This window comes from Pelodiscus sinensis, chromosome 3 (genome assembly GCF_052426305.1).
Source record: "Pelodiscus sinensis isolate ZL-2025 chromosome 3, ASM5242630v1, whole genome shotgun sequence".
NCBI classification, from domain to species: domain Eukaryota; kingdom Metazoa; phylum Chordata; order Testudines; family Trionychidae; genus Pelodiscus; species Pelodiscus sinensis.
Window position 1 is genome coordinate 125,735,604 of NC_143054.1, and position 13,771 is coordinate 125,749,374.

The following is a 13,771-nucleotide window of genomic DNA, read 5'->3' on the forward strand; positions in this document are numbered from 1 at the left end:
TTTCAGCGAGGGAAAGTGGGACATTTCCAACTGTTCACAGTTTTACAAGTTTTTCAACAATGTCTCCATTATGGCCGATACACAAACATTGCTGCTCCCCTTGAAGTCAGCTACAAAACTCTCCATTGGCTTGAATGGGAGCAGTAGCAGGCTCTATTTTCCCACACATTATTGCAGATTGGTTGGACAAAGCAGCTAGGTGCTAGCATTTATCCCTAGCCTAACTCATCTATCATCTCAGGTTTGTATACAGCACCTATCCCTTTCCCATTTTGTTACCTGGCTGCAATTTGGGGAAACAATATCTCATGCTCTGGAGATATAAAACCATGCTGAAAGCCGCGTCTCATGTATTACACACATGTGTTTTTAATGGGATTCTTCGCTTGTATGAGTACACCCCATCCACATCAGCAGGGTGCAGAATTATTAGAAATTAGAGATGAAGAGAGTTGTTTTTCCAAATTTAGAATCCACAAGTTCTATATCTAGAACAAGGGATGACATTTTGGAAGGCTATGTTCTGTTAGGCTCTGTCATAATAATTGTTATTACTAGTCCTTGCAGCTCCAGAAGCAGCGTATGAATTACTTTTAATCCAAACTCTCTAGTCCAGATTCTGCTCCCTATTTCAGCTCCATTAACTTCTAACAACCCACCCTGGTTTAGTGGTCAAGTAAAAACATCAATTAGAAATAAAAAAGCAATATTTAACAAATATAAAAGGGGGAAGTAGACACCAATCAAAATAAATCAGAAGTTATGAAATGTAGAAAATTGATAAGGAAAGCTAAAGACTTAAGGGAAAAATCCATAGCAGAAGGGCTAAGGAATTAAGGAGGAGTTTTAAAAATATATGGGACAAATGAAATCATAGCTGTAGTAAAGGTCCATCACTAGAGACAGATGGTAAAATTGTTAATGATGATGCAGACAAGGTAGAAGTGTTCAATAAATATTTCTTTTTTGTATTTGAAAGAAACAGCATAATATACTCTCATCACAACAGGATGATTTAGTATTTGCCAAATCGTTATCCCTAGTAGGATATATCTACAAGAAATAAACACTTTTAAATCTTTTGGCACCAGATAACTTGCACCCTAGAGTACAAAAGAGCTGCTTGAGGAGATCTCTGGTCTGCTGCCATTAATTTTTAATACATTTTGGAATACCAGGGAAATTCCAAATGATTGAAAGAGTGCTCATGTTATGCCAATATTCAAAAGGACAATAACTATAGACTGGTTAGTGCAGGGCTACTCAACATTGGAAGCCCTAGTGGCCACAATGATATTCACAGCACATGCCGAGGGCCGCAACTTAAGTGGGGTTGCATATACATGCAAATATATGCAAATAGCTTCTTTCACGCTGAGGGACATGAATACAAAGATTAAGGAAAGACTACACAACATGCAGGCTCCATTTAAGTTAGTTCTGCTGATATTAATAAAATGCAATATTTACCCGATTTCCACCCATATGACATCAACTTAATGAGCACTGACAGGAATATAACTACTAAAATGTATATTAACAGAAGACCATTACATTTACTGCTTTTTTGTTTTGGCTTCACAACAGTTCAGGAACTTAATTACTAAAACACATATCAACCCAAACCACACTATAAAACCAAACCACACTGCAAGCTGCAAACAAACAGGCCGCGGGCCACATGCGGCTCACAGGTCACATGTTGAATAGCCCTGGGTTAGTATGACACCAGCCAAAGCAAAATAATGGAAAAGCTGATAGGAAATTTAATGGATAAAAATTAAAGGATAGGAATATAATTAATGCCAGGCAACATGGTTTAATAGAAATCAGGGCTTGTTAGACACATGCGATTTAATTCTTTGATGGGATTATAAATTTACTAAAGAAGTGGCTCTCACCCCTTTCTAGAGTCTGATTTATCTTGTGTACTCCCAAGTTTGACCTCACAAAATCAGGCTTAAAAATACAAAAATGTCACTGCACAATTACTGAAAAATTGCTTTCTTTCTCTTTTTTACCATATAATTATAAAAAAAATCAATTGAAATATAAATATGGTGCTTACATTTCAGTGTATAGCATATACCATGGTATAAACAAATCATTGTGTGTTAAATTTTAGTTTGTACTGACTTGGCTAGTGTTTTTTACCTAGCCTATTGTAAAAGGAGGCAAATATCTAGATGAGTTGACGTACTCCCAAACAGCTTTGAGTACCCCCCAGGGATACATGTAACCTTGATTGAGAACCAGTGTGGTGAAGTAACTGCACAGATGTAGTAACCTTTTTTGAGGTGTTTGACTTAATACTTCATGATATTCTAGTTACAAAATTAACTCCCTACAATATCGATAAACCACACGTGAAATGGATTAAGAGCAGGCTAACTCTCTGGGAAAACAATGGGAAAACACATCAAATGGGGGGAAGGTTTTGGTGGGATTCTACAGTGAGGGGCATCCTACGTGCCAGAACTAAGAGTGCTGGGGGGTGGCTCTCAGCATCCCTATTGCACAAATTGTTCTAGTGCTCATGAGGGGCACTGGGCCTGATGCTATTCAGCATGTTGATCAATGATCTGGTAATACATAAAATACATCATCACTGCTGATCAAATTTTTGCAGATGACATGAAGATTGATGGACTGGTTAATAATGATGAGGACAGGGTAAGTCACATACAGAAATCTGGATGTTTGGTAACTTAGGCCTGTTCAAACACAATGGCTGTGTCTAGACAGCAAAGTTATTTCAGAATAGCAGCCGTTATTCTGAAATAACAATGTAAGCATCTACACAGCCATTCCGTTATTTCAAAATAATTTCAAAATAATGGACAGCTTATTCCGACTTCCGTAAACCTGATCCTATGAGGAATAACACCTATTCCAAAATAGTTATTTTGAAATAAGGCATATGGAGACGCTCCACTGCTGCTATTTTGAAATAGCTCCTTACCAGGGCCAATCTAAGTTATTCCTCCTGGCGCTCTAAATTGAGATAGCACATCTACTCTAGGGAAGCCTGCCTCAGACTAATTTTGAGGCTTCCCTGCAGTGTAGACATGCTATTTCGGAATAACTATTCCGAAATAGCTTATTCTGAAATAATTGCGCAGTGTAGACATAGCCAATGTGTTTTAACAGAGACATACATCTGAACAAAGAAATCGGATCATAACAAGAGAATGGGGGACTCTATCCAAGAAAATGGTGACTCTGAAAAGGATGTAGGAGGTCATAGTGGATAAGCAACTCAAGATGAACTCTCTGTGCAATGCTGTAGCATAAAGGATGTAAGTGATCCTTGGATGTATATAAATAAGGGAGCAGTATGTAGCAGCAATGGGTGAATTTGTTTCTATTGGTGAGACCAACACTGGGATGCTGCATCCAGCTAAGATGTACACACTTTAAAAAGGATGTTGAAAAATTAGAGAGGAGTCAGAAAAGAGCCATAAAAATTATTTGAGATGGAGAACGTGTCATACCGGGAAAAAAAAAGTCAAGAGCTCAATGTGTTAGCTTAAGAAAAAGAAGACTGAGAGGTGACTTGGTGGCAGTGTGTAAGTACTTTCATTCACAGGGAGAAAATACCAGGTAGTAAAGGTGCTTTAGTATAGCCCACAGAGAAAGGCTTAACAGGAACCTATGGCTGAAAGCTGAAGCCAGACAAATTTAAATTAGAAATTAGGCACAAATTGTTAACAGTAAGGGTGATGAAGGGGAAAAATGGCTTGAAAAACTCATAAACCATTTAAGTCAGTTGGTTTTTTTCCTTAGTCTCTCTCTGTCTCTCATCTGTCTAGGTGCTCAGAATATGTCATTAGAGTTGCATCGAATTCTCCCAGCCCCTAAAAGCAATATGGAAAGAAGGCAATAATTTTTCTGGGATGTGACACGAGTGCTGCAGAATCTCTCCTTATCTTAGAGTACAATGAAAGATTCACCTTTGCAGACCGTCTGCTCATCGCAAAGCACAACTGGACCCTTCTCGTGGGTGGAGAGGAGGAAAGGGAGTGGGGAAGCAGGAGGAGGAAGAATTACACGCATAGCCATGGCAATTAAATCAAACAGCACAGAGATAATAACGCAGCATTTCAGGAGAGAAGATGCTTTGGCACCTTAGACAACTGCATTACTTTAAAAGGAGCAGAAGATTTAGTTCATTGTCTGAGCCATTTCTTATGATGGACTGAGAGCAGGCCGAGGGTCCATTGCAAAAAACAGCAGAGTCCTAATGGACCAGATTCTAATGCCTTTACTCCTGTGCACTGCTGCATGAACAGTCTCGTTGATTTCAGTGGGCTAGAGGAATAAGGTTAGACAATATGGCTATGTCTAGATTGCATCCCTTTTTCGTAAAAGGGATGCAAATTAGACGTATCGCAATTGCTAATGAAGTGGGGATTTAAATCTCCCCTGCTTCATTAGCATAAAAATGGCTGCCGCTTTTTTTCGGCACGGAGCTTTGCCGGAAAAAAGCGCCAGTCTAGACGCGGATCTTTCGGAAAATAAAGCCTTAAAATAAGAGGGATAAGGGATCTTTTGGAAAAGGCTTTATTTTCCAAAAGATCCGCGTCTAGACTGGCGCTTTTTTCCGGCAAAGCTCCGTGCCAAAAAAAAAGCGGCAGCCATTTTTATGCTAATGAAGTGGGTGAGATTTAAATCCCCGCTTCATTAGCAATTGCGATACGTCTAATTTACATCGCTTGTACGAAAAAGGGATGCAATCTAGACGTAGCCTAAGTGAATGAGGGTGTCAGAATTCATCTAAATTTGTATTCGCTGTCCAGATTGCCCTGTGATTTGGCAAATTTTAAATGCCTACCTAAACCATAGGATGCTGCCAGGGCTGTACAGAGGTTTCTGGGTTGTAAGATAACAGGTGGTCTGGGGGCCCTGTTGAGAGGGTCAAATCAGGGCAAATTGCTTGAGACCAGAGCTACTTATAGCCCAGGACTGGGGTCCTCCTCTATAAGGCACCAAACCAGTCACAAAGAGCATTTCAGCTGCCACTTTGGCCAGCAAGAAGTTACAGAAGCAATCCCCTTAGACACTCCAGCTTTACCTATGACACAACCAGCACCATGCCATACACAGCTGAGAGGTTATGAAAACCAGTCTCACCAATTCCAAACAGGTTCTCCCAGACCCAAAGGACCTGCCGCAGTCCCAGGTCAATTATACCTCAGATCTTACCCAAAGAGCATGCTGGGCCAATCCTTTTGAATCTAGACTCTATAGGTTTATTAATAAAAGAAAGAAAAGCTTGAGAGTAGGATTGTCAAGGAGAGCACATTACATATATCAATCACCAAGTTCTTGATGCAGGCTCTTAGCAGAGATGTAACAAACTGCTAGCTTAAAAGTCTCTGGTGGGCATCTTATATTAGGATGGGTCAACAAATCCTTCTGGGCCCTCTATCCTTAGCAAAAGTGTTTCTGGAGCAGAGGCAGGAGCGAGGACAAAGATGGAGGAACCCTCAGGATTCTTATATAATCTTGCCCTTGCAGAGGGAAATCCATTGTTCTCCTGAGTGATGGTGCCTCCTAAAATGGAGTGTGCCACATGATTAAGTAACTTGTCCATATTCTTTTTAGGCAAATGGCCATGGGGTACCTACTGGTCTGCAGGTTCCCAGCCACATTCCTCAGGTGTTTATTGGCAACATTTAAGAGCCATTGTCCTTCCAGCATCACTATTCAGCATAGCTATTCACTGAATAACCACTCCTCACAACAGGTGGTCAACGCCTATTGCTGTCTCCTGGACCAAAAACATTTAAAATACAAGTACAGAGCCCATATTTATAACTTTACACACAAAAATCATATAAGTACATCAGTAGCATAAAAGGAATCAGCATAATATAAGCTTTCATTAGACACGTGGCCCACTTTGAATAGAATTTGGAGCAAACACACAACAGTGGATGCAACAATGATCTGCATCTTCCTATTAAAATCCAATAACGTGAGATGGGGACCTAGGGCAAAATCTGAAATAGAGGCTTCCCTTTCTAAAAAATTACCATGAGCTATGTGACCTGGTATCGGGGTAGGGAGTGGAGATCAAACGCACCCTGCACTCATCCCACAGCAGCACTTCCTGTCCTGCAGGCCTGGGTGCGATTCCCTGCTCCAGCCCATTGGCCCACAGCATAGTGACCAACAATGAATGACAAAGGGCAGCTGAGCCAATCCTGAGCAGCCCTGTGATCCTTTGATACAGGTTCCATTTCCGCTGACTTAAATTTGGTCCAGCTGTCCCCTATCATGACCCTCCTCATTCATCACACATTCCCAGCCCATCCACTTTACATGGTGCTTTGCAAGAATTGTTCCATGGATCTAACGGGGGAGGAGGGGAGATGAGCCAGGGAAAACTGCTCCCTTTTGCTCCCTCCCAGCCAGTCCTGGAGGGTGCCAAAGTACAGTAGCCTTATGCTGTTCACTAAGAGCTTTGGGAAGCAACAGTGGCAGCACATATGTTCATGAGTCAAGCAGCCCTAACAGATCCTTAGCATGTTAAACATAGCATGAGTGAGAGACTGACAAGTGAAAAATATTTGAGTAGTGGCAAGTAATCCCTTCAAGTGAAGTGAGTGCAGGAGCTGGAGTGTCAAAGGAATTGGGAAGCAATTCAAACTCTAATTTGATGAGCAAAGGGCAAACAATCCATTTCTTTGTAATCTTGACCTGATTCTTGTTTCCACTTCAGCTAAGGTCACAGAAGCTTTTCCTTTTTTTTTTTTTAAATTTGCTTACCCATTTATGAAACTTCTGTCTTGCTGAAATTTTCCACACTTGGTCTCTGGTGGCTGAGAGTGTATTCTGCTTCCCCCTCCCATTTAAACAAAAGGGGGTTTGTTTTTTTAGTACATGGAGAGTTTAAAAATATTACTGCTGACCCCTTTGTGCTAGGTTCTGTATAAACATTAGAGAAACAGACTTGTGACATTTTCTGGGCAACTTTACAGCCCAAATGCCAGCAGACAGAAAGCTGAAATTTAGCAGAAATATCTTCTTAAAGGCTATTTTCCTCAGTCCCCTGATTTGCACTTCTTGTGCAGTAGCATTCAAAATATACCAAATCACAGGGAGATCTGGACAATGAATACAAATATAGGACTGGGTTCTGACACTCGCATTTAAATGTAGTCTAACCTTATTTTTCTAGCTCCACTAAAATCAATGGTAGTGTTCATGTAGCAACACACAGAAGTAAGGGAATCAGGTGGGAGAAGGCTTCTCTGCACTTTTTTAAAGCATGCAGAGGGTTACATCCACGATCATTTAATTAAAACAGGCACATTTCAGCTCTCTCTCACTCCAGTTTCCATAGCTTCTGAAGTCAAAAGGAATCTGTATGATCCAAAATGCAGGACAATGTAGCAGTTTAAAGACTAACAAGATGGTTTATTAGATGATGAGCTTTCTTGGGCCAGACCCACTTCCTCAGATCAGATTTTTGATCTGAGGAAGTGGGTCTGGCCCACGAAAGCTCATCATCTAATAAACCATCTTGTTAGTCTTTAAAGTGCTACATTGTCCTGCATTTTGCTTCAGCTACCCCAGACTAACATGGCTACATTTCTAACACTATTCTGTATGATCCAATTTCACTCCCTGCATGTAACAGGTTATTTTCACCCAGTAATTCCGTCACTGAGCCCCAAAACTGTGGTTGTGTACAGCATATCTTCTGGACGGACATACGCTTTGATTTACAGGACAGCGAATTTACCCCACCCATTGATAATCCACTCCAATGCTTAATTACCCTCACTGTTAACATTGGTCTTCTTTCCACTTTGAATTTTGCTGCTTTCCACTTCCAGTCAGTGCATTTTGTTAGCCTAGCTAGTTTAAAACTCTCCCTAGAAATCCATGGAGTTACACTGGTGTAAAACAGGAGCAATGAAGCAGTTAACCAGGCACAGTAGTGCAAGCAAACAAAGGATGTGTGTGTCATATTAACAGTGTCATTTCCTGATAGCTGAATACTCAACTGTGTAACCTCCATGTTCCTGTAACATAGTATTTTGGCTGGAACCTGTATTACACCTTCGTGGCAGCAATGCTATAGCTAAAGGTAGAATGGCGCTTCCACTGCATAACATTGTAGTCTCTGTTGAAGAGCTTGACATAATTGGAAATGTCTGCAAAGCTGTTGTTATAATTAGAATTTGTCCTTTAGCCCTAGGCCTTTCCCCTTCAGGGCGGGTTGATTGGAAGCCAGGGAGGCCTTACATCTCAGCATGTTATTTCCTGGAGACTCTTTCATCCCTGCTGCTAGGTGTGCACTGAATGACTCTGTGGGTTAAGAGTGAAGCTGCACAGGCTCTGCAGAGTCAGAACAAATAAGGGATTTGTACTGAGTTGAAGACTTGGCTAAGAGAGACCAAAACAAGATTTCCACTGGAAACCGACTGGCTGTGCTTACTCTCCACTCCCCCCACCCCCCGAATTGTGTGTCCATGGGTGCAATGGAGGAATATCACAGTATGGCCATCCTGCTTTGAAAGGCAGCAAGACAGAAAAAAGAATTCTGGGTAGTTAAAGGGCTTCCTAAAGAATAGGGAGAACAGATGAGAAGCAGCAGGAGGAGGGGAGAATAGAAGGCATTAGAAAAGCATGGGATTATAGTATCTTCTGGGAACAAACCTTTTCCATGCTCAAAGACCAATCATTTATTGAGACCCCTTGCTGTAGCCTTCCAAGTCTCTTAGAAGCATTGGGCCAGTTTCTTGGGTAATGTAATTTAACACAGCTCCATTGAGTATGTTGGAGCTATGCTGATTAATTCCAGCTGCAGGTCTACCCCTTATTAGATTTTATTTACAGATGGATGTAAATTTACAGAGCTAGCACATCAATGGACATAAACAGAAGACTAATGACAAAGTTAGTGGAGTAACGGCACAGGCTGCATTTTCTACATGAGCATACTCAAACTATACAATTGCATCTGGACTTTGCAAGTGGAAACATTCAAATGTGTACTTTAATCAAGCCAATACCCATACATGCAGCTTTTGGAATAAGTATCTGCAAAAGCTACTTGTCCCCATGAGTTTTGTACATATAAATCTATCATGTGTGTCTAAGGGTCAGACTCCAAAACTGTCTACTGAAGTATAAGTATGTTTGCAGCATAGGCTTATTATCTCTACTAGGGATGTGAAGGACTAGTCGCTTCCCCCCGCCTTCGCTGCCTCTATCAGAAAGAGGCAGCTGGGAGGGGGGAGAGGAGAGGGTACTTCAACGTGGCAGCACTGTGTGGAGCCTGGGGCCAGCTGGGGAGTCCCCCGCTATGCTCAAGTTGCACATGGCGTTTCAAAGCAGCAGCAGCGCCTGGAGCCCGGGATCAGCTGGGGACTCCCCCTTGGATCCCACGCTCTGTGCAGCGTTACTGCTTTGAAATGCCGCGAGGAGCCTGATGCCGGGGTTCCTGCAGCATTTCAAAGCGGCAGTGCCACACGGAACCCAAGGTCAGCGGAGGACTCCCCAGCTGACTCCAGGCTTCACATGGTGCTGCTGCTTTGAAACACCACATGCAGCCTGACACTGGGCTCCCCGCGGCATTTCAAAGAGGCAGCGCCCCATGGAGCCCGGGGTCAGTGAGTCCCCAGCTGACCCCAGGCTCCCTGCAGCGCTTTCACCTTTGAAGTGTAGCAACAGCTCTAGGGCTGTTGCTACACTTCAAAGGCAGAGGTGCCCTATCAACTAATCGAATAGTCGATGCAAAATGCATCGACTATTCAATTAGTCAATTACTCAATATTTAACATCCCTAATCTCTACCCCGGTCTTCCATCTCTAAATTGAGGTTAAAGAACCCATCAGCTCTGTGGGGCAGGGCAGTCAGGGCAGTAAAGGGCACCGAGCACAATGGAGCTGTTGGTGCTATTGCAATACCCGTTTACACGATAAATGACAGCAAATGGTTGCCGCTCTCAAAGGGATGCAGTGAGGATTAATGAGCTGATTTATGTAAACAGCAGTAGAAAAGACACCGAGTGATGCTTAGCACCTAGAGTTTGCATATATTGTAACTCTGAAGGAACTGCCGCTTCTTTAGAGAAGCAAACAATGAACCAATAACGTTCATATCTGATAATAGTAGCATAGAGACCCTAATAGATTTAGGGAATAGCAATGTGCTGACAAGGCTCTCATGAAAGGATTCATTGTACTTTAATTAGGATATTAACTTTATGAATTGACTGCTAGTTGCACTTTATCAGTGCACTGCTTTTGAGTGGGCATTTCACTCAAATTTCAGCATTGGCCTAGGGGGTATGTCTACACTGCAATCAGAGGTGTGGTTGCAGCATGTGAGGAAAATACCTCAGCTAGGGTATGTCTACACTACAAAGTTAATTTGAACTAACAAACGTTAGTTTGAATTAACTTTGATAGGCGCTACACAGGCAAACCGCGAGTTCGAACTTAATTCGAACTAGCAGAGCGCTTAATTCGAACTAGGTAAACCTCATTCCACGAGGACTAACGCCTAGTTCAAATTAAGTAATTCAAATTAAGGGCTGTGTAGCCACTTAATTCGAACTAGTGGGAGGCTAGCCCTCCCCAACTTTCCCTGGTGGCCACTCTGGGCACCACCAGTGAAACTCTTCTGCCCCCCTCCCGGCCCCGGAGCCCTTAAAGGGGCATGGGCTGGCTACGGTGCCCATGCCAGGTGCAAGCCTGCCAGCACCCAGCCAGCAGACCCTGCACTTGGCACGGCACGAGCCAGCCACTCGCTGCCACCCAGCCCTCCACCTCTTCCTGGGACCAGGCTGGCGGCTACCGGGAGCCTTCCCGGGGCCACAAGAGGCAGGGGCCCGCCTGGTCTAGTGCGGACATCGTGGACCTCATCCATGACCTCCGCACTAGGCACAGGAAAGTGGCCATCTAGGGCAGGATAGCTGCCAGCCTGGCCACCCAGGAGCAGGTGTGCATGAAAATCAAGGTGGTCCAGTGAGACCCCCGACCCTGAGCCCTGAGCTTAGAATGGCCGTACTGGGTCAGACCAAAGGTCCATCTAGCCCCGTAGCCTGTCTGCCGACAGCGGCCAACACCAGCTACCCCCGGAGGGGATGGACCGAAGACAATGACCAAGCCATTTGTCTTGTGCCATCCATCTCCAGCCTTCCAAAACAGAGGCCAGGGACACCATTTCTATTCCCTGGCTAATAGCACTCCATGGACCCAGCCTCCATGAATTTATCTCACTTCTCTTTAAACTCTGTTCTAGTTCTAGCCTTCACAGCCTCCTGTAGCAAGGAGTTCCACAGGTTGACTATTTGCTTTGTGAAGAAGAACTTTCTGTTATTAGTTTGAAGCCTGCTACCCATTCATTTCATTTGGTGTCCTCTAGTCCTTCTTTATGGGAACTAATGAAGAACTTTTCTTTATGCATCCTCTCCACACCACTCGTGCTTTTATAGACCTCTATCATATGCTCCCTCAGTCTCCTCTTTTCTAAGCTGAAAAGTCCCAGTCTCTTTAGCCTCTCTTCATATGGGACCTGTTCCAAACCCCTGATCATTTTAGTTGCCCTCCCCTCTCCCACCCTTTCTCTTCCCCTCTCCCACCTCCTTTTCCCAGTCTCCCCGAATTTTGTTAAATAAAGAGAGTTTCTATTTTTGAACACACGTGTCCTTTATTTTGTACATCAGGAAGGGGGGCTAGGGAGGGGTAAGTGGAAGGAGGTGAAGGAGGAATGGGGTACAAGCCCCCGATGGGGAGGACTGGGGTGGTTCTGCGGGCTCCTCTCCTGCAGCCCACCGAATTAACCTCCCCTCCCCGGATGGCAGCCGGCGGCAAGTGCAGCCGGGCTGATGGCCGAGTGCTGTGATGTGCCGAGTGTGAGCACTCAGGGCACTCCAAGACAGGACTGCTTTGCTGTCCCTCATCGAGTTAGACAAGCGAGCGGAGAACCCCTGAGAACTGTCGGTCCGGGGTGGGGGTTAGGTCCCTTTAAGCACAGCCCTCGGCTAGCCTGAGACAGCAGCTCCACACTCTAAGTCCTAACCTGATGCCCTGCTGGCACTGCTTCCGGCCAGCCTTAACTTTGGTTCAGGGTCCACTCAATGTGGACATGCTAGTTCGAATTAGCAAAATGCTAATTCGAATTAGTTTTTAGGTCTAGATGCACTAGTTCGAATTAGCTTAGTTCGAATTAACTAATTCGAATTAAGTTAGTTCGAATTAGTGCTGTAGTGTAGACATACCCCTAGGTATTGTGAGCACCAACAGCAGTGACAGTATATGGACAGTGGCTGCATGGTTCTGTATCCAGACACCTGGTTGGGTGGGCCGGGCTAGCTTACACCACTGCTTGTTGGCCACAACTTCATTGCTATTGTTACTTGAGCTCCATTTTATCAGATACCTTAGGTATGTGTTGCAGTCACTTCTTCCACTTGCAGTGTAGATGTCCCCCAACTCTGTTCCCACTGAAGTCAATGGGAAGTTTTACCAGCACTTTAATGGGAGCAAAGTACTTTTGGAAATCCCACCCTTATATCTCCTTTTGGTCTTGTAATGGGAGTTACAAGAGCAAAGACACACTCCATCAGGTTCTGCTCCCACACACTAAGAACAGTCAACTCCGGAGAGTCTTTGGATAGGAGAACTCCATCAAATACAGAGGTAGGACAGGAGATGAAGTTAGTGTTTCTGCAGATGGGACTCTGCCCACTGAGCCAGCACCGAATCAAAGTATCTGCATGGCTTCGAGGCACTGTGCTTACGGCGATGCCCTCTTTCAAATATAGTGCATTGTCCAAGCTCTTGGACTAATTGTGGCTTTAAAAATCTCAGGGTACGCGTGCCCTGCCCAGATTCCATTTTCAGTAATTACAGGCTGCCGGCCTAAGTTTCCTCTGCAATGTCAATTGGATACACCATTCTTCTTTACTTTCTGTCTTAATCTATTATGTCGTGCTGCTGTACACTGTTAAAAAGTAGCTGCATTTCATCTCAAATGGCTGCATTGCATCATTGAGTGACAGTAAGCCCATGTGCATATATATATAACCTCTTCTTCAAATAATTTCTTCCACATTTAAGAGGTCAAACAGGTCACTTCTGTTATCAGTTAGGATAGCTGAGGGCTGAATCACTGCTTGGAAGCTTTCAGAACAGGGTGTACGAGAAAATTGACTGTTGTCTGCAGTGTGCCATGAATTCCAGCCTTATAGACTTCATATAGTGCAGCTTTTCCAGCACAGTTGATACATAAGACAAGTAATTATTATTACAGACAGGAGGGAATGAGTTCTGTTCCTTGGGTTGAAGAGAGAAGAACAGCATTAAAAATTCAAAAGCTTCAGAGGGGTAGCCAAGTTAGTCTGTAACAGGAAAAACTTAAAAAACAACAAATAGTCTAGTAGCACCTTAAAGACTAACAAAACATGGGCACAACCCACTTCTTCAGATGACCTTAAAAATTCAGGGCTAAGTGGCAATGGTTTCTGAACTTTCAGTGCACACTCCAGATCATATCCATCCTGATTTACAGCCCCTGCAATGCCTCTGCATTCACTAGGTTCAAATCAGGGTCAAATTTGGCCCGACTGTCCTCCCATGGCTGGCTTGAAAACAGAGCAGGTCCTTCTTTTCACTCTCTCTCATAATACAGAATAGTAATAGAGATGTAGCCATGTGATAGAAATGTAGCCGTGTTAGTCTGGTGTAGCTGAAACAAAATACAGGACAATGTAGCATTTTAAAGACTAACAAGATGGTTTATTAG